The sequence below is a fragment of the Coregonus clupeaformis genome, chromosome 5 (assembly GCF_020615455.1).
Source record: "Coregonus clupeaformis isolate EN_2021a chromosome 5, ASM2061545v1, whole genome shotgun sequence".
NCBI classification, from domain to species: Eukaryota; Metazoa; Chordata; class Actinopteri; order Salmoniformes; family Salmonidae; genus Coregonus; species Coregonus clupeaformis.
Window position 1 is genome coordinate 25,900,909 of NC_059196.1, and position 26,790 is coordinate 25,927,698.

Consider the following 26,790-nt stretch of genomic DNA (forward strand, 5'->3'; position numbering starts at 1 on the left):
AGTGTTAAACACACTCTTGGCATTCTCTCAACCAGCTTCATGAGGAATGCTTTTCCAACAGTCTTGAAGGAGTTCCCACATATGCTGAGCACTTTTTGACTGCTTTTCCTTCACTCTGCAGTCCAACTCATCCCAAACGGGTTGAGGTCGGGTGATTGTGGAGGTCAGGTCATCTGATGCAGCACTCCATCACTCTCCTTCTTGGTCAAATAGCCCTTATACATTTTACATTTTAGTCATTTAGCAGACGCTCTTATCCAGAACAACTTACAGTTAGTGAGTGCATCGATTTTTTCATACTGGCCCCCCTTGGGAATCGAACCCACAACCCTGGCGTTGCAAACGCCATGCTCTACCAACTGAGCTACACGGGGCCTACATGGGGCCCATATACAGCCTGGAGGTGTGTTTTGGGTCATTGTCCTGTTGAAAAACAAATGATATCCCACTAAGGGCAAAGCAGATGGGATGGTGTATTGCTGCAGAATGCTGTGGTAGCCATGCTGGTTAAGTGTGCCTTGAATTCTAAATACATCACTGACAGTGTACCCAGCAAAGCACCCCCACATCATCACACCTCCTCCTCCATGCTTCATGGTGGGAACCACACATGCAGAGATAATCCGTTCACCTACTCTGCGTCTCACAAAGACAAGGCGGTTAGAACCAAACATTTCACATTTGGACTCATCAGATCAAAGGACAGATTTCCACCGGTCTAATGTCCATTGCTCGTGTCTTTTGCCCCAAGCAAGTCTCTTGTTCTTATTGGTGTCCTTTAGTAGTGGTTTCTTTGCAGCAATTCGACCATGAAGGCCTGATTCACTCAGTCTCCTCTGAACAGTTGATGTTGGGATGTGTCTGTTACTTGAACTCTGTGAAGCATTTATTTGGGCTGCAATCTGAGTTGCAGTTAACTCTAATGAACTTATCCTCTGCAGCAGAGGTAACTCTGGGTCTTCCTTTCCTGTGGCAGTCATCATGAGAGCCAGTTTCATCATAGTGCTTGATGGTTTTTGCGACTGCACTTGAAGAAACTTTCAAAGTTCTTGACATTTTCCAGATTGACCGACCTTCATGTCTTAAAGTAATGATGGACTGTCATTTCTCTTTGCTTATTTGAGCTGTTCTTGCCATAATATGAACTTGGCATTTTAACAAATAGGGCTATCTTCTGTTACCCCCCTACCTTGTCACAACACAACTGATTGGCTCACAAATGAACTTTTAAGAAGGCACACCTGTTAATTGAATCGCATTCCAGGTGACTATCTCATGACGCTGGTTGAGAGAATGTCAAGAGTGTGCAAAGCTGTCATCAAGGCAAAGGGTGGCGGCTACTTTGAAGAATCTCAAATATAAAATATACTTTGATTTGTTTAACACTTTTTTGGTTACTACATGATTCCATATGTGTTATTTCATAGTTTTGATGTATTCACTATTATTCTACAATGTAGAAAATAGTAAAAATAAAGAAAAACCTTGGAAGGAGTAGGTGTGTCCTAACTTTTGACTGGTACTGTATATAGTGCACTACTTTTGTCCAGGGCTCATAGGGTGCCACTTGGGATACAGCCACTGAAAGCTGTGGGTTTATGAGTGTGTTCTGATTAGTCCTCCCTCTCCTTTCCTCCAGTCCAGTAACTAGCTACAGCACTATATTACGGTGAGAAGTTGAGAAGTCCCAGTCCAGGTTTGGAGAATTTAGTTCCTGATCCCTCTGATGTTGGGGGCCCCTGTACGCTCTATTGGGGTACCGTGGTGTGTGTGTGATTTTGTGTGTGTGCATGCAGACTTTTATTAACAAAGACGAAACACTAAGCAGAAGCTGGGGGTGGACGGTTGGTTCCCCCCAGAACACTGTTGGTTATGAGGTAACCTGAGCCTGGGTCTGTTATTGTTCTCTTAATAGCTGTGAGAACCATGTGGTCTGTGTCCCAAATAACACTCTATTCACTATATAATGCACTGCTTTGACCAGGGGCCAAAGGGGTCTGGGTAAAAGTAGTGCACTATATAGTGAACAGGGTGCCATTTGGGATGCACACTCAGACTTATTGGTGTGGCAGGTTGTGTGGATAAATACAGCACACAATTGCTCTTCCATCTCTGTGTTGGGGTGTGAAATATAAACACTTCACACACACGGCACGGATATAGGCATGGATAGAAATTGGATCTGTAGTATATGAATATGAAGTACGACACGTTTGTGAAGTAAATTTCCAGAGTAGGTAGATTTTGGAATGGCATGATCAGTGGACTTATAGTGTGTGTGTGTGTGTGTGTGTGTGTGTGTGTGTGTACCTGCTTTCTTTGTGTATGTGTGTGTAGGCTTTCAGAGTGGGGTAATAGGGGAAAGGAGGGCACAGACCGAAACAGAGTTTACAGGTAGTTTCCATTAGGCTGTGTATCATTCCTGCCTCTCTGTCATCTTCTGGTTAATCATCTTCAGGAAGAAGTGCTTTTAAAGAGTCTCTGTTTAGGGTTTCTGGATCCTGCCTCTAAAAAAACTACAATAAAACTACTAAACTCGTGCTGAAAGGTTGGAGACTGACCATTGACTGAGAAGCGTGCTAGACATACAAACTCTGTGCACACAGCAAAACAATGGAATACCTCAACTCCACCCACTAAACAAAATAACATCCCTTTGAAAACAAACATATACTTGGAGGATTTCTTTAGGGCCGACTACACCAAGATAATTGGTTTTGTTTGGCCATTTCTGAGAAGTCTGATCTTTTACTAACAGTGGCCTCAAGTCTATTAGCTTCTTCTTATTATTATTCTTCTTCTTGCGTCCCAAATAGTACCCTATTCGATACATAGTGCACTGCTTTTGACCAGGGTCAAAAGTAGTGCACTATATAGGGAAAAGGGTGCAGTGTACTATGTAGGGAATCGGGTGCCATTCGGGACGTAACCACAATGTTTGTGTAAGTCTGCCCTGGGCAAACTAAATATGTCTCTTCCTTCAGCCTGCTGTAGCAGAGGAGGACATGAAAGGAAGTTAGATTTATATGAAAGATCTATACGGCCTGGGGTGGTGGTCCTACCGTCGTTCACAGACACACACCCTCTCTGGAGCCACAGCTCTGTGATGCCAGCTAGCCGACTAACTTCATTACTTGTATTATCTGTTATTATGGGATGGAGAAAAAAGGGAGCCAGGTCAGGGTTGACTTACAATTAGAGAGATATAGAGATCACACACATACACACACACACACATCTTCTCTTAACCCCACCACTGGTCTCCCCAGTCCCCACAGCCAGTATGGCTTCAAAGACTATAGACTGCAGTATCAAATACATGCATCAAACACCCTCTCCCTGTTTATACAATATATCCAGTGCTATATAAATAAACACTGTGTCAGCTGCTGGGTTCTGACCTTTATTCTGCTTCTCTCTGGACATAGTGTTCCCCATTTCCCCTCGCAAAGTTAGACCTTTATCCTACTCCCTCGTTTACCTGTTAATGATAGTGTGTTAAATGTGTTCAATTCCTTCTCTGGATCTATCAGTGACACCTACCACCATACAATGTACTGTATATTGGTTATGTACTATGGACCGTGCTATTATTCTCAGAAACTATTAGAAGTTAACTTACAATGACAAAAAACAAGCTCTAACTCCTGTCCTTGTTCTGTACCTCTGTCTATGTCTCTGCCCATGGCCTTGAACTAGCGTCCTGATGGTGTCTGCGACCCTGGGTTGCTACCAGCCGCATCCACGGGAGACTGCAGGTGGCTGGAGGCCAGGCGGAGCCAGGAAATTGCCTTGGGCCTTTGCGCTGACCCCCTCCACCTCCCCATCCCCCAAACACACACCCTCCTCCAGTCTTCAGTTACGTCCCAAATGGCACCCTATTCCCTATATAGAGCACTACTTTTTTGACCAGGGCCTATATTCCCTATATAGTGCACTACTTTTTTGACCAAGGCCTATATTTCCTATATAGTGCATTATGGGCCCTGCTTAAATGTAGTAGACTATTTTGAGAATAGGGTGTAGTGAGCACATCCATCGGTCTGCTGAGGTCTTCACACTCAGTCAGCACCCTCCTCTTGGCAGCAGCAGCACGGACTGGCAGAGCCGCTACACTATCCATCCGCACACTACGACCCTCGCCAAGGATGAGGATATCCAACTATCAGTGGGAACTGGGAAACTATTTCTCTCGTCCAGGGAAGCGGCTATAATGTGATGCACCTAGAGGCAGACAGACTGGCTGTGGGGGTTTTCAGATGCAGAAAATAGCCAGTTATTCAGGCAGCCAGGATCAATTCCAACCAGGCTCCTCCAACTTGTCCAGTCAAAATCGAACACTTAGTAAAATGATGACCTGGTCCCAGATTTGTTTGTGCTCTTGCCAACTCCATTGCTGTCATTGTCAAGCCATGTTTGGCATAACAATGAGTGATAGGGAGTTGCATGATAGCAAAAACTGACTGGCACTCAGGCTAGTTAAATGATGCTTGTAGTCCAATGACATAAGCTTTGGTGGTAATTTATCAACGATCAATCAAATATCCATCTTTTCTGACACTAACATTCCAGGGACTTTGTTCTGAGTCTGAGTACGATTCTGATGCAGATCACTTTTATTCTCCTCCTGGAACACATTCTGTTGTCTAGCAGTCTAGCACTGGAATGCAGCCCCCTTTTACACACTGGCTCAGGAATTCCCTAACAAAACAATTAAATTGTTCAAGCAAATATTTATTTGCCAGGGGCCAAAACAGAGAGAACAGAGAGAGAAAGATGGCACTAATCTCATTACTAGAGACTCTTTGAAACATTGTCGCTCCACAGAGTCTGAAAAATGCTGATTCTCCTCAGTCCATCAGCAAGAACAAAGTCATGACAATGGGAGATGGCATGGTAATGGTAATGAACACCCACTATTTGGCCTATGAGGTCATCCCTGCGAGACCTGGGCTGTGTCCCAAATGGCACCCTATTCCCTACATAGTGCACTATGTAGGGAATAGGATACTTCAGACGCACCTTTGTTTGGACCCATCCTTTAATCTTTAGAGACAGACAGACCTACCCTACAGTCATTCAGACAAGGGGATCTCCAGACAGTGATGCTCTCACTGCCATCCCAACTTTAGACCACACAAGTGGTGCACAGCTAATGGATTCATGTGCATCGTGCTGAGGGAAGAAGAGGATGACGCTATGGGAGGAAGAGGATGCTCTGCAATAATAAGCATGCATCAATGGAAAGTCTATTTTCACCAGCAGCAGGGCTGTAACCAGGGTCTGAGTTTCAGTGAGGTCCAGACAGGGGGGGGGGGTGGATTCAAGAAATGTTAAGAAAGTTTAAGCTCATTTACTGCATTACTATACATTAGCCCAGCCATTTTCACATTGGTTGCTGTAGCTTCCTTCACCTCAGTCGATCTACAAACACATAGCCTATTAGCTATACAATTAGCCACTCACATTAACTCAGCACCGGGGTTAAAATCTATAACGTAATACATACAGAGGGATCTGTTAGCAGAAAAGTATTTTATTAACGAAAAGTAAACAAATTAGTTTGCTTTACCAATATTTTTGTTGTTGTTGCAGTTTAACAACTAATTTTGTGCAATTCTACACATTTTGCTAATGAGTAGGGAGACATTTTTGCAGTTTAAAGCTAATTTCCTGTAATTCTACACATTTTGCCATGACTTATGCCATGTTAATATGATATCTGAGTGAGAGTCACTAACAAAATCAACGTGGGCCCCCTTTTGGTCAGGGCCGCTGGGCACGTGCCCTGCGTGCCCGGTCGGTAATTCGGCCATGGTTAGGCCTACTACACGTTTAGATAGCTGGCTAAACTAACAAGACTAATTTATAATAAAATAAAATAAACTACTGACATGGGCTAATTGAGGAACTGTCAGTGAGTGACATATAACAAGAGGAAATCTGCTAGATGCACAACTAAGTTTCGAAATTGTACCTTGTGTATTCTACTATTCTAACTCTCAACAGTAAGTTGAGACCCAGACAGAGGAGGCTGGAGTTGTTTTGATGTGTGTTCCCAGTGACATTAGGCCCCAGCCAAAGTCATCCACTCCCTGTGCTCCCTGTGCCAACACTGAATATGATATCCCTTTAGTTATCATGGGCACGCTACTTGACAGATCATCCTATCTAAAGCACTCAGGATCATCTGCTGGAATTCCACTCACCATGACTAGGGCCCAGAGTTTTTCCTGGCCAGGACATTCCTAGTCAGGGAAAACTCTGGGCCCTAACCATTAGTGATGTGCAGTTCACCAACGATTCGTTCTTTCGAGTGTCTCATTCATTTTAGTTGTTTGTTTGACCTGCTGACTCATTCATTTTAGTAGTTTGTTTGATACATGCTCCTCCGGCTCAGTGGCTCAAGAGACGTGCTCTGACCAACAACTGTCTATCATGTGCGCGCAGGAAAATACATCATGCTGCAGGCATGATCGCATGGTGCAAGAACTAATTGAATGTTGTGATGGACACAGCTTTGTAGAACCAAAACACACAAGGTAACACTTTATATGGACAATCTACAGACTATCAGTAACATTTAAACTATCAATTAACCCTAACCCTAACCTTAACACTTATCCTAACCTTAAACTTAACCCTTACTTACCTTAATCCTAGCTCTAATCCTAACCCTTACCTTAACCCTTATTCTAAACCTAACCCTAACCCTAACTGTAACCTTAGCAAGCAGTTGCTTATCAACAGATAGCTTGTTGATAATAAGACCATCGTTAGAGCATCTACAGATGGACTATCCAGACTAGCCAAATAAAGTGTGACCACATACACTACTTCTGCTCAACAAACTCAAACTCAAGAATGAATAGTTTGGGGGGCTACAGTTTGCAAATGATATTGTGCTTATCACTCTCACGACAGTCTAGCTGACTAAACTCCACTCCATGTTAAAGGCAGTTTCTGATTAACTCCATCAACAGAGTGGAGCAGAGACCAGGCTTTGTGGACTTCAGCTCCAACTACATCGATTTGGCCAAGATCAATACTTTAAAAAATATAAATTATGAAATGCTAACCTTGTATCTATATTTGTCCTCTGTAGTTGCGTGCCTTTGTTTGTTTGTTGAAACCATACTTTGTAAATAAACGTTAATCAAATACAACCACCGACTGTTTGCTACATTGCTGTTGTATTAAGAAGGCAACTCAGCGCAAACGCGCACTTGCCAATTAATCTTAACAAGGAAACAGTCGGTGGTTGATTTTGAGTAACGTTTATTGAAAAAGTGTGGATTTCAGCAAACAAAGACTGAATTCCACAAAGCCTGGTCTCTGCTCCACTCTGTTGGGCGAGTTCATCAGAAACTTCCTTCACCATGGAGTGGAGTTTAGTCAGCTAACGGCAGTCAAGGAACGCATTCTGCCAAGAGTCGTTCACAATCTAGTCCGGTTGCAGCCACAACTAGAACTTGTTTCAAATGTATCAAGAAATACTCTTCTTTGCATGCCTAGCAATCAACAAATGTATATTGTTTAAAGCACACTTTTACAAGTCTCATTCACAAATGACAGCTCCAATAAGCCCCCTGGTGAATGACGTGAACAAGAGGCTTGTAGAATCATGACTCTTTCGAGTTTTCGGTTCATCGTTCGCCGGTAGGGGGTCCTGCTTGCTCTGGACATTACTGACTCAAATGAATTAAATGAGTTGAACGATTTGTTATTTTGACTGAACAAGTCGAAAGATCAGTGTCAGTAAAAAGAGCAGAACATCCCATCAATACTAACCATAAAACCCCAGAATATTGCTAATTATTTGACTATGGTCAAACAGATTATCTAGTTGAATGCATCAATGTGCCTCATACTACACAGTCCAGCAGTCATAGTCTAGTGGCAGTCAGCATACAGATGCAGGATCTTAATTTGATCACTCTTTTGTTGCTGAGAAAACGCAAAATTATAGAGCATTTGAGTTTTAAAAAGGCTTCTAAAGTTTGTAATTTCCACTTTGAAATTTCAGACTTGATTTGCCCCACAACATTCTTTTATCAACCCCTAAAAACATTTCCATTATTTATAATCCACATAATAATTCAAATGTTCTGTTGGCTGCAGGATTATTATCCTGCTGTAGCAAACTGTCTCAATTTAAGATCCTACATCTGTAGGCCATTGTCCTGTCACGCTGAGTGTGCCATAGGAGAGGCCTGGTTTGATGCCCTACTTTGCAAACAATGGGAAGAAGTCAGATGTAAATAAGGTTGTGGTTAACCTCATAACCAGGCCCATATGGTTGTGCAGAACAACATATTTCATATGGTAAATGCCAGATGGGATGGTCCATCTTTAGCCCAGTGGACAACTCTAAATGTATTTTATTTGCGGATATTGATAATTGATCATTATTTGGCTGAAAATGGGGGCCACAAGGAATGAAATGGGCCAGTGTGTTAGAAATGCCCATGCAGATTTCTTCGTCCCTGACCGGAAGAGAGAGGAGACGCACACATCAGCCCTCTAGAGGGGTTCTTTTCCTAACTTCATCAACCAACACATTGTTTTTCAGGTCACGTGACACACATGGGCCTGCATCCCAAATGGCACCCTATTCCCTATATATGTACTCCTTTGACCAGGGCCCCTGGGGTGCACAATATAGTGCACTATTATAGGCAATAGGGTGCCATTTAGGATACACAAATGGTCATGGTCATACATTAACATAATGAGAAACAGAGGAGTTGAAAGGAGTGAATGGTGAGAAATGATTAATAGCTCTTTACTGAGCAGCTGGGGACAACGGCCTGGCTTCAGACCTGCATGGGTTCAAATACTATTTGCATTCTTTCATATACATTTAGCAGTTGCTTTAGCCTGCATGGGGTGCCAGGTGGGCAGGGTTTGCCCTTCTCTATTGATTTTGACTATTCTATTGGTTCCATTATGCCAGGCAAGCTCAATCAAGCCCAGCTAAAGTATTTGAAATTATTTCAAACAATTGTTTAACCCATGTCTGCCTGGCTGACTGATTTAATCCCAGAGTCAAATACCAAGGGGAAATTACACTTACATTTAATTCCAGCTGTTCAATGTTCCTGAGCTACAATGTAGGCCTGCAATGTGTAGGCAGCATAGTCAGTAAATCAGCCATCCTTCATGTATGTGTTAGGAGGATGCATGCCCGGTCCGCACCATCCTGCCTTTGAAAGCACAAGGGGCAAACTTCTCTCCCCAAAACCCTTTGAAGCTTGTCACCATTCATTCTCAGTGGCGTGAGTGTGTGTGAAACCACATGCACGCACACACACACCCACGCATGCATGCACAGGCACACACACACACACACACACAAAGAGTGCAGCAGCAGGAACAAGTGTCCCGTGAGCATGCTAGTGAGCATGTGGTGTGAACATGTAGCTAGTCCTCAGACTAGGGGAAGTTCAGAGCTGGGTCTGGAATGGAAACCATGTACAATATGGACTGAACAAACAATCCAACAGGGGACCTAGCTGGGTATGACACACTACCTACCAGTAACCATTTCCTCCCTCTGCTGTGGTCCAATCCTGGAGCAGAGACATATGATGTCCCGCCCACTCAAAAGGATCAAAACAAACCACTCCAAAGGCTTCTGGGAAGGAAGAGCTCTATCCGTGGTTACAGTTCATCTAAACCTGTCATCGAATATATGAAAAACCCCTATGTTTATTTCTATGTTTTTTTTATTTACTGATGTCCTCCAACCGTGCTATGAACGCGCACACTAGCAAACACACATACCCCGCATTAGAATTGTTTGCAAATGTATACAAAATAGAAGACAGAAATGCCTTATTTACATACACTACCGTTCAAAAGTTTGGGGTCACTTAGAAATCTCCTTGTTTTCGAAAGAAAAGCAATTTTTTTGTCCATTAAAATAACATCAAATTGATCAGAAATACAGTATAGACAATGTTAATGTTGTAAATGGCTATTGTAGCTGGAAACGGCTGATTTTTTATGGAATATCTACATAGGCGTACAGAGGCCCATTATCAGCAACCGTCAGTCCTGTGTTCCAATGGCACGTTGTGTTTGCTAATCCAAGTTTATCATTTTAAAAGGCTAATTGATCATTAGAAAACCATTTTGCAATTATGTTAGCACAGCTGGAAACTGTTGTGCTGATTAAAGAAGCAATAAAACTGGCCTTATTGAGACTAGTTGAGTATCTGGAGGATCAGCAATTGTGGGTTCGAGTACAGGCTCAAAATGGCCAGAAACAAAGAACTTTCTTCTGAAACTCGTCAGTCTATTCTTGTTCTGAGAAATGAAGGCTATTCCATGCGAGAAATTGCCAGGAAACTGGAGATGTCGTACAACGCTGTGTACTCCTCCCTTCACAGAACAGCACAAACTGGCTCTAACCAGAATAGAAAGAGTGGGAGGCCCCGGTGCACAACTGAGCAAGAGGACAAATACATTAGAGTGTCTAGTTTGAGAAACAGATGCCTCACAGGTCCTCAACTGGCAGCTTCATGAAACAGTACCCGCAAAACACCAGTCTCAACGTCAACAGTGAAGAGGCGACTCCGGGATGCTGACCTTCTAGGTAGAGTTGCAAAGAAAAAGCCATATCTCAGACTGGCCAATAAAAATAAAGGATTAAGTAGTCTGAGATATGGCTTTTTCTTTGCAACTCTCCCTAGAAGGTCAGCATCCCTAGAAGGTCTGTATTCTATAGTAAACTGTGGAAGTGTAAGTGTATGTCTCTGACTCCAGCAGTGTAAGGCAAAGGAAGCTACAGATGGTAAAGTTGTCTGGACGTTGTCTACCGATAATTGGCAGTTATCTTTCGCTACAGATGAGAATAAAGGAATTCGCTTAACATGGCAAAGAAATCACTCCTTAAAGCTGTCATTGGGTAATACAATTATTATTGTCTCCTATCCCCAACGGAGCCTAACCAAAATACTGCTCATGTTACCGTGAAAAATAAATCACACCACTAGTCTTTAGTTTGACCCCGACTGAGGGCACGGACAAAGTATGTGCCCCAAATGTCACCCTTTTCACTATGTAGTGCACTACTTTTGACCAGGGCCCATAGCTGTCTGGTCAAAAGTAGTGCAGTATATAAGGAATAGGGTGCCATTTGGGACGAAGCCAAAGACAACATCCAGGAAAATGGAAATGTTGACTAAGTTCTATTAACATGCTTTTGGAGGGCTTCCTCTGTAGCACATAGCTACACGATCTGAATGGACGACATTTATATTCTATGAATCCTATGAAAATAAATGACTCTGATTGGGGCCTCAATGTCTCTCTTGTTTAATGTTAGTGGGCCATAGTCTTCCGCTGCATGATGTAGCCTCTCTGTGGCCTTATAGCTGCATGGTCTCAATGCATCAGACAGACAATATTATGGGCAACATTTTCATGCTGCTAAATAGTTCAAATCTGTGCAAAAACTACAGTAAAACTCAAAGTAAACTTGCAGTGTGATTTAATTCAACACTTTTCTTCACAAAATGTGTGATTGTTTAACTAGTTTGTAAACTGAACAATGCATAGATCTCCTTGTATTGCACATTTCCAGAGAAGTTTCAAATGAAATCTCGCTGCCAGATTATAGTATGGTTTACAGTACTTTTGCACAGATCTGTGCTCTTTTCCACCTGAAAATGTAACCCTATAAACTGTGTGAATCTCAGGAATATACTATGACACCAGGGCCTGTCATGGGTTGTATAATGCAACAGAACAGAACATCCTAGCATCTCTGTTGTCTGTATTTTGATTTATCCTTGGCTCAAATCAATGTCAGCGTCCCAAATGGCACCCTATTCCGTACTACTTTTGACCAAAGCCCTATGAGCCCTTCCTGACCTTGTATATTTCATATAGAGAAATGTCATGCTTTTGACGTTGCATGAAACAATTTATTGAGTAAGGAAATCCCATTCTTCGAACATAAGATAAACGATCATTGAGGAGTTTAGGAACCGAACAAGACAACAGTATAGTGCCGGTAAAGCAGGGAGCAGCCAGGAAGAGATGTACTAGGGTGGAAGAGGAGGTAGAGTAAAGTTGTGTCCCAAATGGCACCCTACTCCCTATATAGTGCATTACTTTTGAGAGACAGGGCCCAGGGGAAGGCCTAACGTCAGCATGTAATGTTTCAGTATTAGTCATACCCAGATGGTGTATATAGACAGACAGATCTGTTATGATACAGTCAAGGCCACATGAACAAACACTGTAATCAGGCCAGGGCTGCATCCCAAAAGGCACCCTATTCCCTATATGTGCATATAGCCCATAGGCCTCTGGTCAAAAGTAGTGCACTAAATAGGGAATGGGTGCAATTTGGGATGTAACCCAGCACTAAAAATAAACTGATGGGTTTATAAATCAGCAAATTACAGATAAATATATAATTATTTTAATGGCCATGAAGATTAATGACTTTGTAACCGTGGAAATAGTAAATCAGGACATCCCTCATTAGTGCTTTGATGGGTAGACCTTTTCTCCGCCCATCCCGCCCAGTCAGTCAGTCGGTCGAAGGGTTTTGGATGAGATTCCTCATCCTTCGGATAGGAAGTTGTCTTACGGTGTGACTCACGACTCTGGAAATATAGAGGAGACTTCCAGCCAAGTCATAAACAGAGAGCTGGAGTCGTAAAAGAGATAGAGAGGTTTTGAAGATCAAAGTGGTGAGAGAGGAGAGGAGCTGGAGATGAGGGACAACCTAGTGCTTCTGCATGTCCACAAGGTCACAGAGGAGTTATCAATGGCCATCATTCTGGAGATGGAAACTATAGAGAGATACCTTTGAAATAGTGGTGATAGTTGGAAGGCGGCCTGCTATTTATTTTGACTCAATCTGCACTTTTGGCACACACAAAAAAAGCCATGGTAGAGCTTTGCAAGACTGGAGTCGAAGCACGCTTTATAAAAGTTATAGAAGTTAGAGGATTTTAGAGGATGCAAAGAATGTGAATTGTGACTGTTGAGTTAATGTATGCAAATGCTTGAAGACAGCAATCTTCCGTCTTTGAGAACAGACTAACATTCACACCAGAGGGTTCATCATCATAACAACAAAAGCTAATTAAAAGTTTATTTGACATTCCATAAAGTTTCCCGTCCTTACTCTACGCTGGATAAATACATAGCTAACATCATAATGAAAACATTGTGCTCTCCCCACAGACGCTCAGGGTGATGCATCAATGTCAGGTCTTAAAACTACAGTCTGGGATTGGTACATCCAATTTTGGACGACATATATTCATGTATAGCCATTGATTTGTAAACAAACACTGTACAGCTTCAAAACATAGTTAAAATTATAATTTGATCATGAACTGTCAGTCACATCCCTCACAAGTTGTGAATGTTGTTTTTCGAATCGCAGAATGTAGCTTTAAATCACCTCTGTTGAGTGGATCCCCTTCAAAAAGCTCTATTAATTTTCCCCATTAACATCTGCCATCTCCCTGCCTGCTGCCGTAGCCCCCTAATACACAGTGCTGCCTAGTTAACACACACACAGAAGACACAGCGCTGTCCAAACGTCTCGGTGATGAGTTGTTGCTTTGGTGTTGAAAATAATTTCCTTCTCAGAGGACAATAAATCTATTATATTTTATTGTAAAGCTTCATGGATGCAGGGTACACCACATAGGGAATAGGGTGCCATTTGGGACGTAGCCAACATTTACATGTAAGACTGAAAACAAATGCCCTAATTATCTATCTATCTGGGGCACTGCTGTTATCACAAGACCACTGTAGTAAGAGTTGTCTACAACTCTTCACCCAACAATGCTTCAGCAACAGTCGAAAACAGAACATGGCTTTTTGAGGCATATATTTCCTGGGAAGGGAGGGATGGAGGGAGGGGTCACAGTGAGGGTACTTTGCTTCCGATGTACCGTTCAGTGAACCTGGCTCTGAGATGTTATTTTAATGGTGCATAGAGAGAGCGAGAGAGAGAGAGAGAGAGAGAGAGAGAGAGAGAGAGAGAGAGAGAGAGAGAGAGAGAGAGAGAGAGAGAGAGAGAGAGAGAGAGAGAAAGAATAACAGGGTGTAATATCCACCAGTGTTTTTCTAATCAACACAGGGAGGATGGGGGAGCAGAAGGCTCTCTCTCTCTCTCTCTCTCTCTCTCTCAGGCCTGGTGTTACCATTATTCATATTCACTGCATTAAAACGTCAGTCCCTTAATCAGACATTATGCATCCTCTCATATGCCTCCTCTCCTCTCTTCTCTTCTCCTCTCCTCTTGCTGAGTTAAGCTCTCTATGGTGAGTTAGTCTACACGCCTCTCCTCTTCTCCTTTCCTCCTCCTCTCATTTCCTCCTTCTCTCCTCTATTCTCCTGAGCTCTGGACCCAGCAGCAATGGAACAGAACCTGACAGAGTCTCCTCGTAAAGAGAAATTGTGCGTGATGATGTGTTTGTGCTTTTCCATAAATTTAAATAGGGACATTGACCTCTAAATGCAACAGACTGTATTTTTAGATCAAGATTTTACAGTATTCTGCCCCAACAAGGAACAACGATACTTGATTCTATCCTTCAGTGGAAGAGTTTGATAAAAGTGCAAAATAGACACTCTTACATTTTGGTTGACAGAAGCCAGCTGAGTCAGATAGAACATGCAGGTTTTGAAGGAGGAACATTTGGAGAGTTAAAATCACTTATAAATCTATTTCCAGTGGTGGAAAAAGTACCCAGTTGTCATACTTGAGTAAAAGTATAGATACCTTAATTGAAAGTTACTCAAGTAAAAGTGAAAGTCACCCAGTAAAATACTACTTGAGTAAAAGTCTAAAAGTATTTCGTTTTGCATAAGTATCAAAAGTAATTGCTAAAATACACTTAAGTATCAAAAGTAGAAGTAAAAGTATAAATAATTTCAAATTCCTTATATTAAGCAAAGCAGACACCACCATTTTCTTAAAATATACGGATAGCCAGGGGCACACTCCAACACTCAGACATTATTTACAAAAGATGCATTTGTGTTTAGTGAGTCCGCCAGATCATAGGCAGTAGGGATGACCACGTTTTCTCTTGATAAGTGCGTGAGTTTCACAATTTTCCTGTCCTGTTAAGCATTCAAAATGTAACGAGTACTTTGGGTTGTCAGGGAAAATGTATGGAGTAAAAAGTACAATATTTTCTTTAGGAATGTAGTGAAGTAAAAGTAAAAGTTGTCAAAAATATAAATAGTTAAGTAAAGTACAGATACCCAAATAAACTACTTAAGTAGTACTTCAAAGTATTTGTACTTAAGTACTTTACACCACTGCCTATTTCCTGCACCAGACCTTCATCACCATCACATTAGTGTCAACAAACTTCCCCCTCGGAGAAATGCAATTAAATGGTGATCTGATCTACAGGGGAGTAGAGAATGGAGAAATTCTGTTCTGAGATCTTTAATACAGTATCCTCCCACTGGGCACACACTGGTTGAATCGATGTTGTTTCAACGTAATTTGTCAACGTATTGTTACTTGGAATCAACTTAAAAAATCAATTTAAAAAAGTATTCAACCAGCACTGTTTTCATCTCATTTCAACCAGTGTTGTAAACATTGAAATTAGGGTAAAACTTCAACTGAAATACATTGACTTAACCTGAATAACAGGTTGTTACATCAATCTAATTTCAACACAATCATCAGATGTAACATATACGCCGGGAGTCAGGAAACAGGTGCAGAAGGTGAGTTTAATAAAGAACTGATGTAGATGAACAAACATACTGAACGTGAGAGAAAACAATAACACCTAGTAACTGAAGACAACTGAGGGCTAAATTAAGGGGGAGTATTCAAGGAGGGAATGCCGACCAGGTTTGCGTAATGACGGGGAGCAGGTGTGCGTAATAATGAAGCCAGGACCGGTGGTTAGTAGACCGGCGATGTCGAGCACCGGAGGGAGGGAGCAGGAGTAGGCGTGACAGAACCCCCCTCTGACGCGCGGCTTCAGCCGCAGGACAATGCCCGCCATGAGGACGGCGGCCAGGAGGACGACCCCGAGGGCGAGGAACGGGCCGGTCTGGAGATAGAAATCCCGGATGATGTTTGGGTCCAGGATATCCGCCACCGGGACCCAAGAGTGCTCCTCAGGACAATACCACTCCCAGTCCACTAGGTACTGGAGCCGGCCCCCACAATGTTGAGAGTCCAGGAGGGACCTAACAGCATAGGCAGGAGTCCCCTCAATGTCCAGGGGAGGTGGCGGGGTGTCGTGGGGGACGGCATTAGCCAGGGGACCTGGAACCACTGGCCTGAGGAAGGAAACATGAAAGGAAGGTGAGATCCGGTAGTTGGTGGGGAGTTTGAGACGATAGGTTACCTTGTTGACCCTCCGGGGGACCTTGAAGGACCCAACAAACCAGGGGCTCTGCTTCTGGCAGGGCAGGCAGAGCAGGAGGTTCCTGGTGGAGAGCCAGATGCGATCACCAGGATGAAACACTGGAGCCTCACTGCGGTGGCAGTCCGCTTGATCCTTCTGATGGCGGACGGCGTGCTGGAGCCTCACGTGGGCGAATTTCCATACCTCCTCTGCGTGCCTGAACCACTCATCCACTGAAGGGGTCTCGGTCTGGCTTTGAGTCCACGGAGCCAGGGCCGGCTGATGTCCCAGGACAGACTGGAAGACCGGAGAAAGGGATAAAACGGCAGGATTATTAGAATATGTCAATAATAACCATAATAGTGTCACAACCATCAGAAAGGGGGAGATCAGTTACAAAGTCTATGGACAAATGTGACCAGGGCCGCTGACGCACGGGAAGGGGAAGTAGTTTCCCTGCTGGAGCGTGCTGGGGAGATTTGGATTGAGTACATATGGAGCATGAGTTGACATAGTGGGTGACGTCCTGCGCCAAGGTGGGCCACCAGTACGTTTCGGAGAGAGATTGGATGGTGCAGGTGATACCTGGGCACGGCTCACTCTTGGATTGCGTCCTACCTCACAGGTCACTCCTACCAGGTGGCTTGGCGAGAATCTGTCTCCGCACCATGTGCTCTCACCACTGGTGTCCCCCAGGGCTCAGTTCTAGGCCCTCTCCTATTCTCTCTATAAACCAAGTCACTTGGCTCTGTCATATCCTCACATGGTCTCTCCTATCATTGCTACGCAGACGACACACAATTAATCTTCTCCTTTCCCCCTTCTGATAACCAGGTGGTGAATCGCATCTCTGCATGTCTGGCAGACATATCAATGTGGATGACGGATCACCACCTCAAGCTGAACATTGGCAAGACGGAGCTGCTCTTCCTCCCGGGGAAGGACTGCCCGCTCCATGATCTCGCCATTACGGTTGACAACTCCGTTGTGTCCTCCTCCCAGAGTGCAAAGAACCTTGGCGTGACCCTGGACAACACCCTGTCGTTCTCCGCTAACATCAAAGCGGTGAACCGATCCTGTAGGTTCATGCTCTATAACATTTGCAGACTACGACCCTACCTTACACAGGAAGCGGCACAGGTCCTAATCCAGGCACTTGTCATCTCCCGTCTGGACTACTGCAACTTGCTGTTCGCTGGGCTCCCTGCCTGTGCCATTAAACCCCTACAACTCATCCAGAATGCCGCAGCCCGTCTGGTGTTCAACCTTCCCAAGTTCTCTCACGTCACCCCGCTCCTCCGCACACTCCACTGGCTTCCAGTTGAAGCTCGCATCTGCTACAAGACCATGGTACTTGCCTACGGAGCTGTGAGGGGAACGGCACCTCCGTACCTTCAGGCTCTGATCAGTCCCTACACCCAAACGAGGGCATGGCGTTCATCCACCTCTGGCATGCTGGCCCCCCTACCTCTCCGGAAGCACAGTTCCCGCTCAGCCCAGTCAAAACTGTTCGCTGCTCTGGCACCCCAATGGTGGAACAAGCTCCCTCACGACGCCAGGACAGCGGAGTCACTCACCACCTTCTGGAGACACTTGAAACCCCACCTCTTTAAGGAATACCTGGGATAGGATAAAGCAATCCTTCTACCCCCCCTTACCCCACCTCAAAGAAAGAAAATAAATAAAAATAAATAAACATATTGTAAAGTGGTTATCCCACTGGCTATAAGGTGAATGCACTAATTTGTAAGTCGCTCTGGATAAGAGCGTCTGCTAAATGACGTAAATGTAAATGTAAATGCATCGGTTCTTTTTTTGGTACTTTTACCCCTTTTTCTCCCCAATTGGTATTTACAGTCTAGTCCCATTGCTGCAACTCCCCTATGGACTCGGGAGAGGTCAGCTTGCAGGCTGGGCCGCCACAAGGAGTCGCTAGAGTGCGAATGTGAGAGCTAAATAAAGGGGGAGTAATCAAGGAGGGAATGACGACCAGGTATGCGTAATGATAGTTACAGTCTTGTCCCATTGCTGCAACTCCCCTATGGACTCGGGAGAGGTGAAGGTTGAGAGCCATGCGTCCTCCGAAACACGACCCTGCCAAGCCGCGCTGCTTCTTGACACACTGTTCGCTTAACCCGGAATCTAGCCGCACTATTTTGTCGGAGGAAATACCGTCCAGCTGGCAACCGAAGTCAGCTTGCAGGTGCCCGGCCCCCACACAAGGAGTCGCTAGAGTGTGATGGGACGAGGAAATCCCGGCCAGTCAAACCCTCCCCTAACCCGGACAACACTGGGCCAATTGTGTGCCGCCTCATGGGTCTCTCGGTCACGGCCGGCTGTGACACAGCCTGGGATCGAACCCGAGTCTGTAGTGAAGCCTCAAGCGCAGCGATACAGTGCCTTAGACACCACGACAGCCCTCAAATAACTTCCTTGGACTTTATGCAAACTGGAAACCACATATCCTGAGGCCGCATTTATTGTAGCTGGGGATTTTAACAAAACAAATTTGAGGAAAACGCTACCGAAATTCTATCAACACTTTGATTGTAGTACTCGCGCTGCTAAAACACTCGACTACTGCTACTCCAACTTTCGGGATGCCTACAAGGCCCTCCCCCGCCCTCCCTTCGGGAAATCTGATCACGACTCCATTTTGCTCCTCCCTTCCTAAAGGCAGAAACTCAAACAGGAAGTACCCGTGCTAAGGACTATTCAACGCTGGTCTGACCAATCAGAATCCACGCTTCAAGATTGTTTTGATCACGCAGATTGAGATACGTTCCGGGTAGCCTCCGAGAATAACATTGACGAATACATGGATACGGTGACTGAGTTTATTAGGAAGTGTATAAGAGATGTTGTACTTACTGTGAGTATTAAAACCTACCCTAACCAGAAACCGTGGATAGATAGCAGCATTTACGCAAAACTGAAAGCGCGAACCACCCCATTTAACCATGGCAAGGTGACTGGGAATATGTCAGAATACAAATAGTGTAGTTATTCCCGCCGTAAGGCAATCAAACAGGCAAAACGTCAGTATAGAGACAAAGTGGAGTCACAATTCAACGGCTCAGACACAAGACGTATGTGGCAGAGTCTACAGACAATCACGGATTACAAAGGGAAAACCAGCCACGTCACGGACACCGACGTCTTGATTCCGGACAAGCTAAACACCTTCTTCGCCCGCTTTGAGGATAACACAGTGCCACCGATACGGCCCGTTACCAAGGACTGTGGCCTCTCCTTCTCCTTGACCGACGTGAGTAAGACATTTAAGCGTGTTAGCCCTTGCAAGGCTGCCGGCCCAGACGGCATCCCTAGCCGCGTCCTCAGAGCATGCGCAGACCAGCTGGCTGGAGTGTTTACGGACATATTCAAACTCTCCCTATCCCAGTCTGCTGTCCCCACTTGCTTCAAGATGGCCACCATTGTTCCTGTACCCAAGAAAGCAAAGGTAACTGAACTAAATGACTATCGCCCCGTAGCACTCACTTCTGTCATCATGAAGTGCTTTGAGAGGCTAGTTAAGGATCATATCACCTCTACCTTACCTGACACCCTAGACCCACTTCAATTTGCTTACTGCCCCAATAGATCCACAGACGATGCAATCGCCATCGCACTGCCCTATCCCATCTGGACAAGAGGAATACTTATGTAAGAATGCTGTTCATTGACTATAGCTCAGCATTCAATGCCATAGTACCCTCCAAGCTCATCATTAAGCTCGGGGCCCTGGGTCTGAACCCCGCCCTGTGCAAATGGGTCCTGGACTTCCTGACGGGCCACCCCCAGGTGGTGAAGGTAGGCAACAACACCTCCACTTCGCTGATCCTCAACACAGGGGCCCCACAAGGGTGCGTGCTCACCCCACTCCTGTACTCGAGAGTGGGGTGAGCTGTGGAGCAGGTGGAAAGCTTCAAGTTCCTCGGCTTACACATCACTGACGATCTGAAATGGTCCACCCACACAGACAGTGTAGTGAAAAAGGCGCAACAGCGCCTCTTCAACCTCAGGAGGCTGAAGAAATTTGGCTTGGCACCTAAAGCCCTCAAAAACTTTTACAGATGCACAATTGAGAGCATCCTTTCGGGCTGTACGGCAACTGCACCGCCCGCAACCACAGGGCTCTCCAGAGGGTGGTGCGGTCTGTCCAACGCATCACCGGGGGCAAACTACCTGCCCTCCAGGACACCTACAGCACCTGATGTCACAGGAAGGCCAAAAAGATCATCAAGGACAACAACCACTGCCTGTTCACCCCGCTATCATCCAGAAGGCGAGGTCAGGACAGGTGCATCAAAGCTGGGACAGAGAGACTGAAAAACAGCTTCTATCTCAAGGCCATCAGACTGTTAAATAGCCATCACTAGGCGGCTTCCACCCGGTTACGTAACCCTGCACCTTAGAGGCTGCTGCCCCATATACAGTGGGGAGAACAAGTATTTGATACACTGCCGATATTGCAGGTTTTCCTACTTACAAAGCATGTAGAGGTCTGTAATTTTTATCATAGGTACACTGTGAGAGACGGAATCTAAAACAAAAATCTGTGAGAGACGGAATCTAAAACAAAAATCCAGAAAATCACATTGTATGATTTTTAAGTAAATAATTTGTATTTTATTGCATGAAATAAGTACTTGATACATCAGAAATGCAGAACTTTATATTTGGTACAGAAACCTTTGTTTGCAATTACAGAGATCATACGTTTCCTGTAGGTCTTGACCAGGTTTGCACACACTGCAGCACGGATTTTGGCACACTCCTCCATACAGACCTTCTCCAGATCATTCAGGTTTCGGGGCTGTCGCTGGGCAATACGGACTTTCAGCTCCCTCCAAAGATTTTCTATTGGGTTCAGGTCTGGAGACTGGCTGAGCCACTCCAGGACCTTGAGATGCTTCTTACGGAGCCACTCCTTAGTTGCCCTGGCTGTGTGTTTCGGGGTCGTTGTCATGCTGGAAGACCCAGTCACGACCCATCTTCAATGCTCTTACTGAGGGAAGGAGGTTGTTGGTCAAGATCTCGCGATACATGGCCCCATCCATCCTCCCCTCAATACGGTGCAGTCGTCCTGTCCCCTTTGCAGAAAAGCATCCCCAAAGAATGATGTTTCCACCTCCATGCTTCACTGTTGGGATGGTGTTCTTGGGGTTGTACTCATCCTTCTTCTTCCTCCAAACACGGCGAGTGGAGTTTAGACCAAAAAGCTCTATTTTTGTCTCATCAGACCACACGACCTTCTCCCATTCCTCCTCTGGAACATCCAGATGGTCATTGGCAAACTTCAGACGGGCCTGGACATGCGCTGGCTTGAGCAGGGGGACCTTGCATGTGCTGCAGGATTTTAATCCATGACGGTGTAGTGTGTTACTAATGGTTTTCTTTGAGACTGTGGTCCCAGCTCTCTTCAGGTCATTGACCAGATCCTGCCGTGTAGTTCTGGGCTGATCCCTCACCTTCCTCATGATCATTGATGCTCCACGAGGTAAGCTCTTGCATGGAGCCCCAGACCGAGGGTGATTGACCGTCATCTTGAACTTCTTCCATTTTCTAATAATTGCGCCAACAGTTGTTGCCTTCTCACCAAGCTGCTTGCCTATTGTCCTGTAGCCCATCCCAGCCTTGTGCAGGTCTACAATTGTATCCCTGATGTCCTTACACAGCTCTCTGGTTTTGGCCATTGTGGAGAGGTTGGAGTCTGTTTGATTGAGTGTGTGGACAGGTGTCTTTTATACAGGTAACGAGTTCAAACAGGTGCAGTTAATACAGGTAATGAGTGGAGAACAGGAGGGCTTCATAAAGAAAAACTAACAGGTCTGTGAGAGCTGGAATTCTTACTGGTTGGTAGGTGATCAAATACTTATGTCATGCAATGAAATGCAAATTAATTACTTAAAAATCATACAATGTGATTTTCTGGATTTTTGTTTTAGATTCCGTGTCTCACAGTTGAAGTGTACCTATGATAAAAATTACAGACCTCTACATGCTTTGTAAGTAGGAAAACCTGCAAAATCAGCAGTGTATCAAATACTTGTTCTCCCCACTGTACATAGACTTGAAATCACTGGCCACTTTAATAATGGAACACTAGTCACTCTAATAATGTTTACATATTTTTGCTTTACTAAACTCATATGTATATACTGTATTCTATTCTACTGTATTTTAGTCTATGCTACTCTGACATTGCTCATCCTAATATTTCTAATATTCATATATTCCTTAATTCCATTATTTTACTTTTAGGTTGTGTGTATTGTGTGTGTGGTTGTGAATTGTTAGATATACTGCACTGTTGGAGCTGGAAACACAAGCCTTTTGCCACACCCGCAATTACATCTGCTAAACATGTGTATGTGACAAATAAAAGGTTATTTTATTTTATTTGACAGATGCCTTCTTGTAAAGAAGCATTAGCAGCATACACCACAACATCCATGCTAGAAATGACATACAGAAAACGCCAAACACCTACTTGTGGAATTTCAACTTTGACAAAAGGGGAATATATATATATATATACAGTGAGGGAAAAAAGTATTTGATCCCCTGCTGATTTTGTACGTTTGCCCACTGACAAAGAAATGATCAGTCTATAATTTTAATGGTAGGTTTATAGACAGAATAACAACAAAAAAATCCAGAAAAGCGCATATAAAAAATGTTATAAATTGATTTGCATTTTAATTAGGGAAATAAGTATTTGACCCCCTCTCAATCAGAGAGATTTCTGGCTCCAGGTGTCTTTTATACAGGTAACGAGCTGAGATTAGGAGTACACTCTAAAAGGGAGTGCTCCTAATCTCAGCTTGTTACCTGTATAAAAAACACCTGTCCACAGAAGCAATCAATCAATCAGATTCCAAACTCTCCACCATGGCCAAGACCAAAGAGCTCTCCAAGGATGTCAGGGACAAGATTGTAGACCTACACAAGGCTGGAATGGGCTACAAGACCATCGCCAAGCAGCTTGGTGAGAAGGTGACAACAGTTGGTGCGAATATTCGCAAATGGAAGAAACACAAAATAACTGTCACTCTCCCTCGGCCTGGGGATCCATGCAAGATCTCATCTCGTGGAGTTGCAATGATCATGAGAACGGTGAGGAATCAGCCCAGAACTACACGGGAGGATCTTGTCAATGATCTCAAAGCAGCTGGGACCATAGTCACCAAGAAAACAATTGGTAACACACTACGCCGTGAAGGACTGAAATCCTGCAGCGCCCGCAAGGTCCCCCTGCTCAAGAAAGCACATATACAGGGCCGTCTGAAGTTTGCCAATGAACATCTGAATGATTCAGAGGAGAACTGGGTGAAAGTGTTGTGGTCAGATGAGACCAAAATCGAGCTCTTTGGCATCAACTCAACTCGCCGTGTTTGGAGGAGGAGGAATGCTGCCTATGACCCCAAGAACACCATCCCCACCGTCAAACATGGAGGTGGAAACATTATACTTTGGGGGTGTTTTTCTGCTAAGGGGACAGGACAACTTCACCGCATCAAAGGGACGATGGACAGGGCCATGTACCGGAAAGGAGTGGCTCAAGAAGAAGCACATTAAGGTCCTGGAGTGGCCTAGCCAGTCTCCAGACCTTAATCCCATAGAAAATCTGTGGAGGGAGCTGAAGGTTCGAGTTGCCAAACGTCAGCCTCGAAACCTTAATGAGTTGGAGAAGATCTGCAAAGACGAGTGGGACAAAATCCCTCCTGAGATGTGTGCAAACCTGGTGGCCAACTACAAGAAACGTCTGACCTCTGTGATTGCCAACAAGGGTTTTGCCACCAAGTACTAAGTCATGTTTTGCAGAGGGGTCAAATACTTATTTCCCTCATTAAAATGCAAATCAATGTATAAAATTTTTGACTTGCGATTTTCTGGATTTTTTTGTTGTTATTCTGTCTCTCACTGTTCAAATAAACCTACCATTAAAATTATAGACTGATCATGTCTTTTTCAGTGGGCAAACGTACATTCAAAGGTTTTTCTTTATTTTTACTATTTTCTACATTGTAGAATAATAGTGAAGACATCAAAACTATGAAATAACACATATGGAATCATGTAGTAACCAAAAAAGTGTTAAACAAATCAAAACATATTTTATATTTGAGATTCTTCAAATAGCCATTCTTTGCCTTGATGACAGCTTTGCACACTCTTGGTATTCTCTCAACCAGCTTCATGAGGTAGTCACCTTGAATGCATTTCAATTAACAGGTGTGCCTTCTTAAAAGTTAATGTCAGGTTTTGGCCATGACTGTTCGGGTTTTGGTCACTAGATGTCCCCATTGCACCTTTTTTGTACCTTTTGTTTTTTCTTGCTCTAATTATTGTTTGCACCTGTAGGTCATTCCCTTGTTAGTATTTATACCCTGTGTGTTCCTCAGTTCCTTGCTCAGTGTTTGTAAGTTAGCACCCAGCCCCAGCCCAAGCCTTGTTTTATATAGATATTTCTCTGGTGGGATTTTCCAGAGGTTCTCTGGTTTAGTTCTTGTGTTTTGTTTGAGTAGTCTTTTGAGGTTTGTTTTTCCCTGCTGTTTTTTACCACTTTGCGGAGTTTCTTTAGTTTTTTGGAGGTTTTCCTCTTTGTGCCTCTTGGCTTTATTTTTGGACATTGTGGATTTAGTTTCTTTGCCTGAAGATTTTGTTCTTTAATTAAACCACCATCTCTAGTACAGCTGTGTCTGCCTCATCTTCTGGGTTCTGACAATTATTAGTGACTGTTTCTCGCACCGGGTCGTGACAGAAACACTGAGCCATTATTATGAACCCAGAGGCAGCCAGTACCCAGGATCTTTTTTCCATGCTGTCCCACCATGAGGGGACTGTCCAACGCCACGAAGCTGCTCTGGTTCAGCAAGAGGCCTTAATGGCTAGACATTCTCAACTTCTGTCAGAGATGCTGACTTCCATAAAGCAGATTTCGGATCGACTTTCCCCGGCAACCGCTTCTGCTCCAGTTCATCCGATTCAAGGGCCCCTGGCAGTTAATCCCCTGGCTGAACCTCGTCTGCCGCCTCCCCAACGGTTCTCAGGGGATCCGAGTGTTTGTAAGGGGTTTTTCACCCAATGTTCCCTCTCCTTTGAGCTGCAACCATCGTCGCTTTCCCACCGACCGGTCCAAGATAGCATATATCATCACCCTGCTGTCGGAAAAGGCCCTAGCCTGGGCTACTGCTGTGTGGGATGCCCAAAGTCCCTGCTGTGCCAGCTACTCTACCTTTGCTGAAGAATTCAAGCGAGTGTTTCAAGGTCCTACCAACGGCCCTGACTCAGCCAAACAGCTCCTGACTCTCCGCCAAAGGTCGGCGCAGCGTGATGGACTATGCCATCCAGTTCCGCACTGTGGCAGCAGCAAGTGGCTGGAACGACGAGGCGCTCACAGTGTGTTTTTTGAAGGGTCTTTCTGACACCATCCAAGATGAACTGGCCACTCGGGAACCACCGGACAACCTCGAGTCCCTTATCAAGTTGGCTTCACGCATAGACCAGCGTCTGAGAGAGAGAGAACAAAACCATAGACCGCTCACCCTAGCTCCTATCGGTTCCAGCTCCGAGTCTCCACCTTTATCCTCGCTGGCTCCACCAGAACCCATGCAGGTTGGACGCATCTCCCAGGCTGAGAGAGACCGCCGGATGAGGGAGCGATGCTGTCTATATTGCGGCAAACCGGGCCATTTCCGCTCCACGTGTCCCGGGCTCCAGGGAAACGCACTCTCCCGTGCAGGCCTGGGAGGACTGTAACGGGAAACATAACCTCCTCCCATCCATCCAACTCCCGCCTGCTCATTCCAGTTACCCTTTCCTGGGACCGACCACGAGTTTTCTCTTCAAGCCTTGGTAGACTCTGGAGCCGCAAGTAACTTCATGGATGGGATCTGGGCGAAGGAGAATGGCGTTCCTTCTGAACCTCTAAGTGACCCCATAAGGGTTACTACGTTGGATAGAAGTCCTTTGGGATCTGGACTTGTCACTCGTGCCACTACCCCCTTACGACTTTCAGTTTCCCAACACCAGGAAGTGATGAACTTTCATCTGATCTCCTGTTCCGAGTTTCCTCTCGTCCTTGGTTATCCCTGGCTTCACAGCCATAACCCTCACATCGACTGGTCTGTGGGCACTATCAAGCAGTGGGGTCCTACGTGCCAAGCCACTTGTATCTTCCCGAGTTCCCAGAGTTCTCCTTCCGAGTCTCTAGAATCCATCGACTTGTCCCGAGTTCCCGAGTGTTACCATGACCTCAAACTGGTATTTAGCAAACAGAGGGCCACCAAACTACCACCCCATAGACCTTACGATTGCACCATCGACCTGTTGCCGGGGACCTGCCCTCCCAGGGGTCGGATCTTTTCCCTTTCTCCTCCCGAACGAGCTGCTATGGATACCTACATCAAGG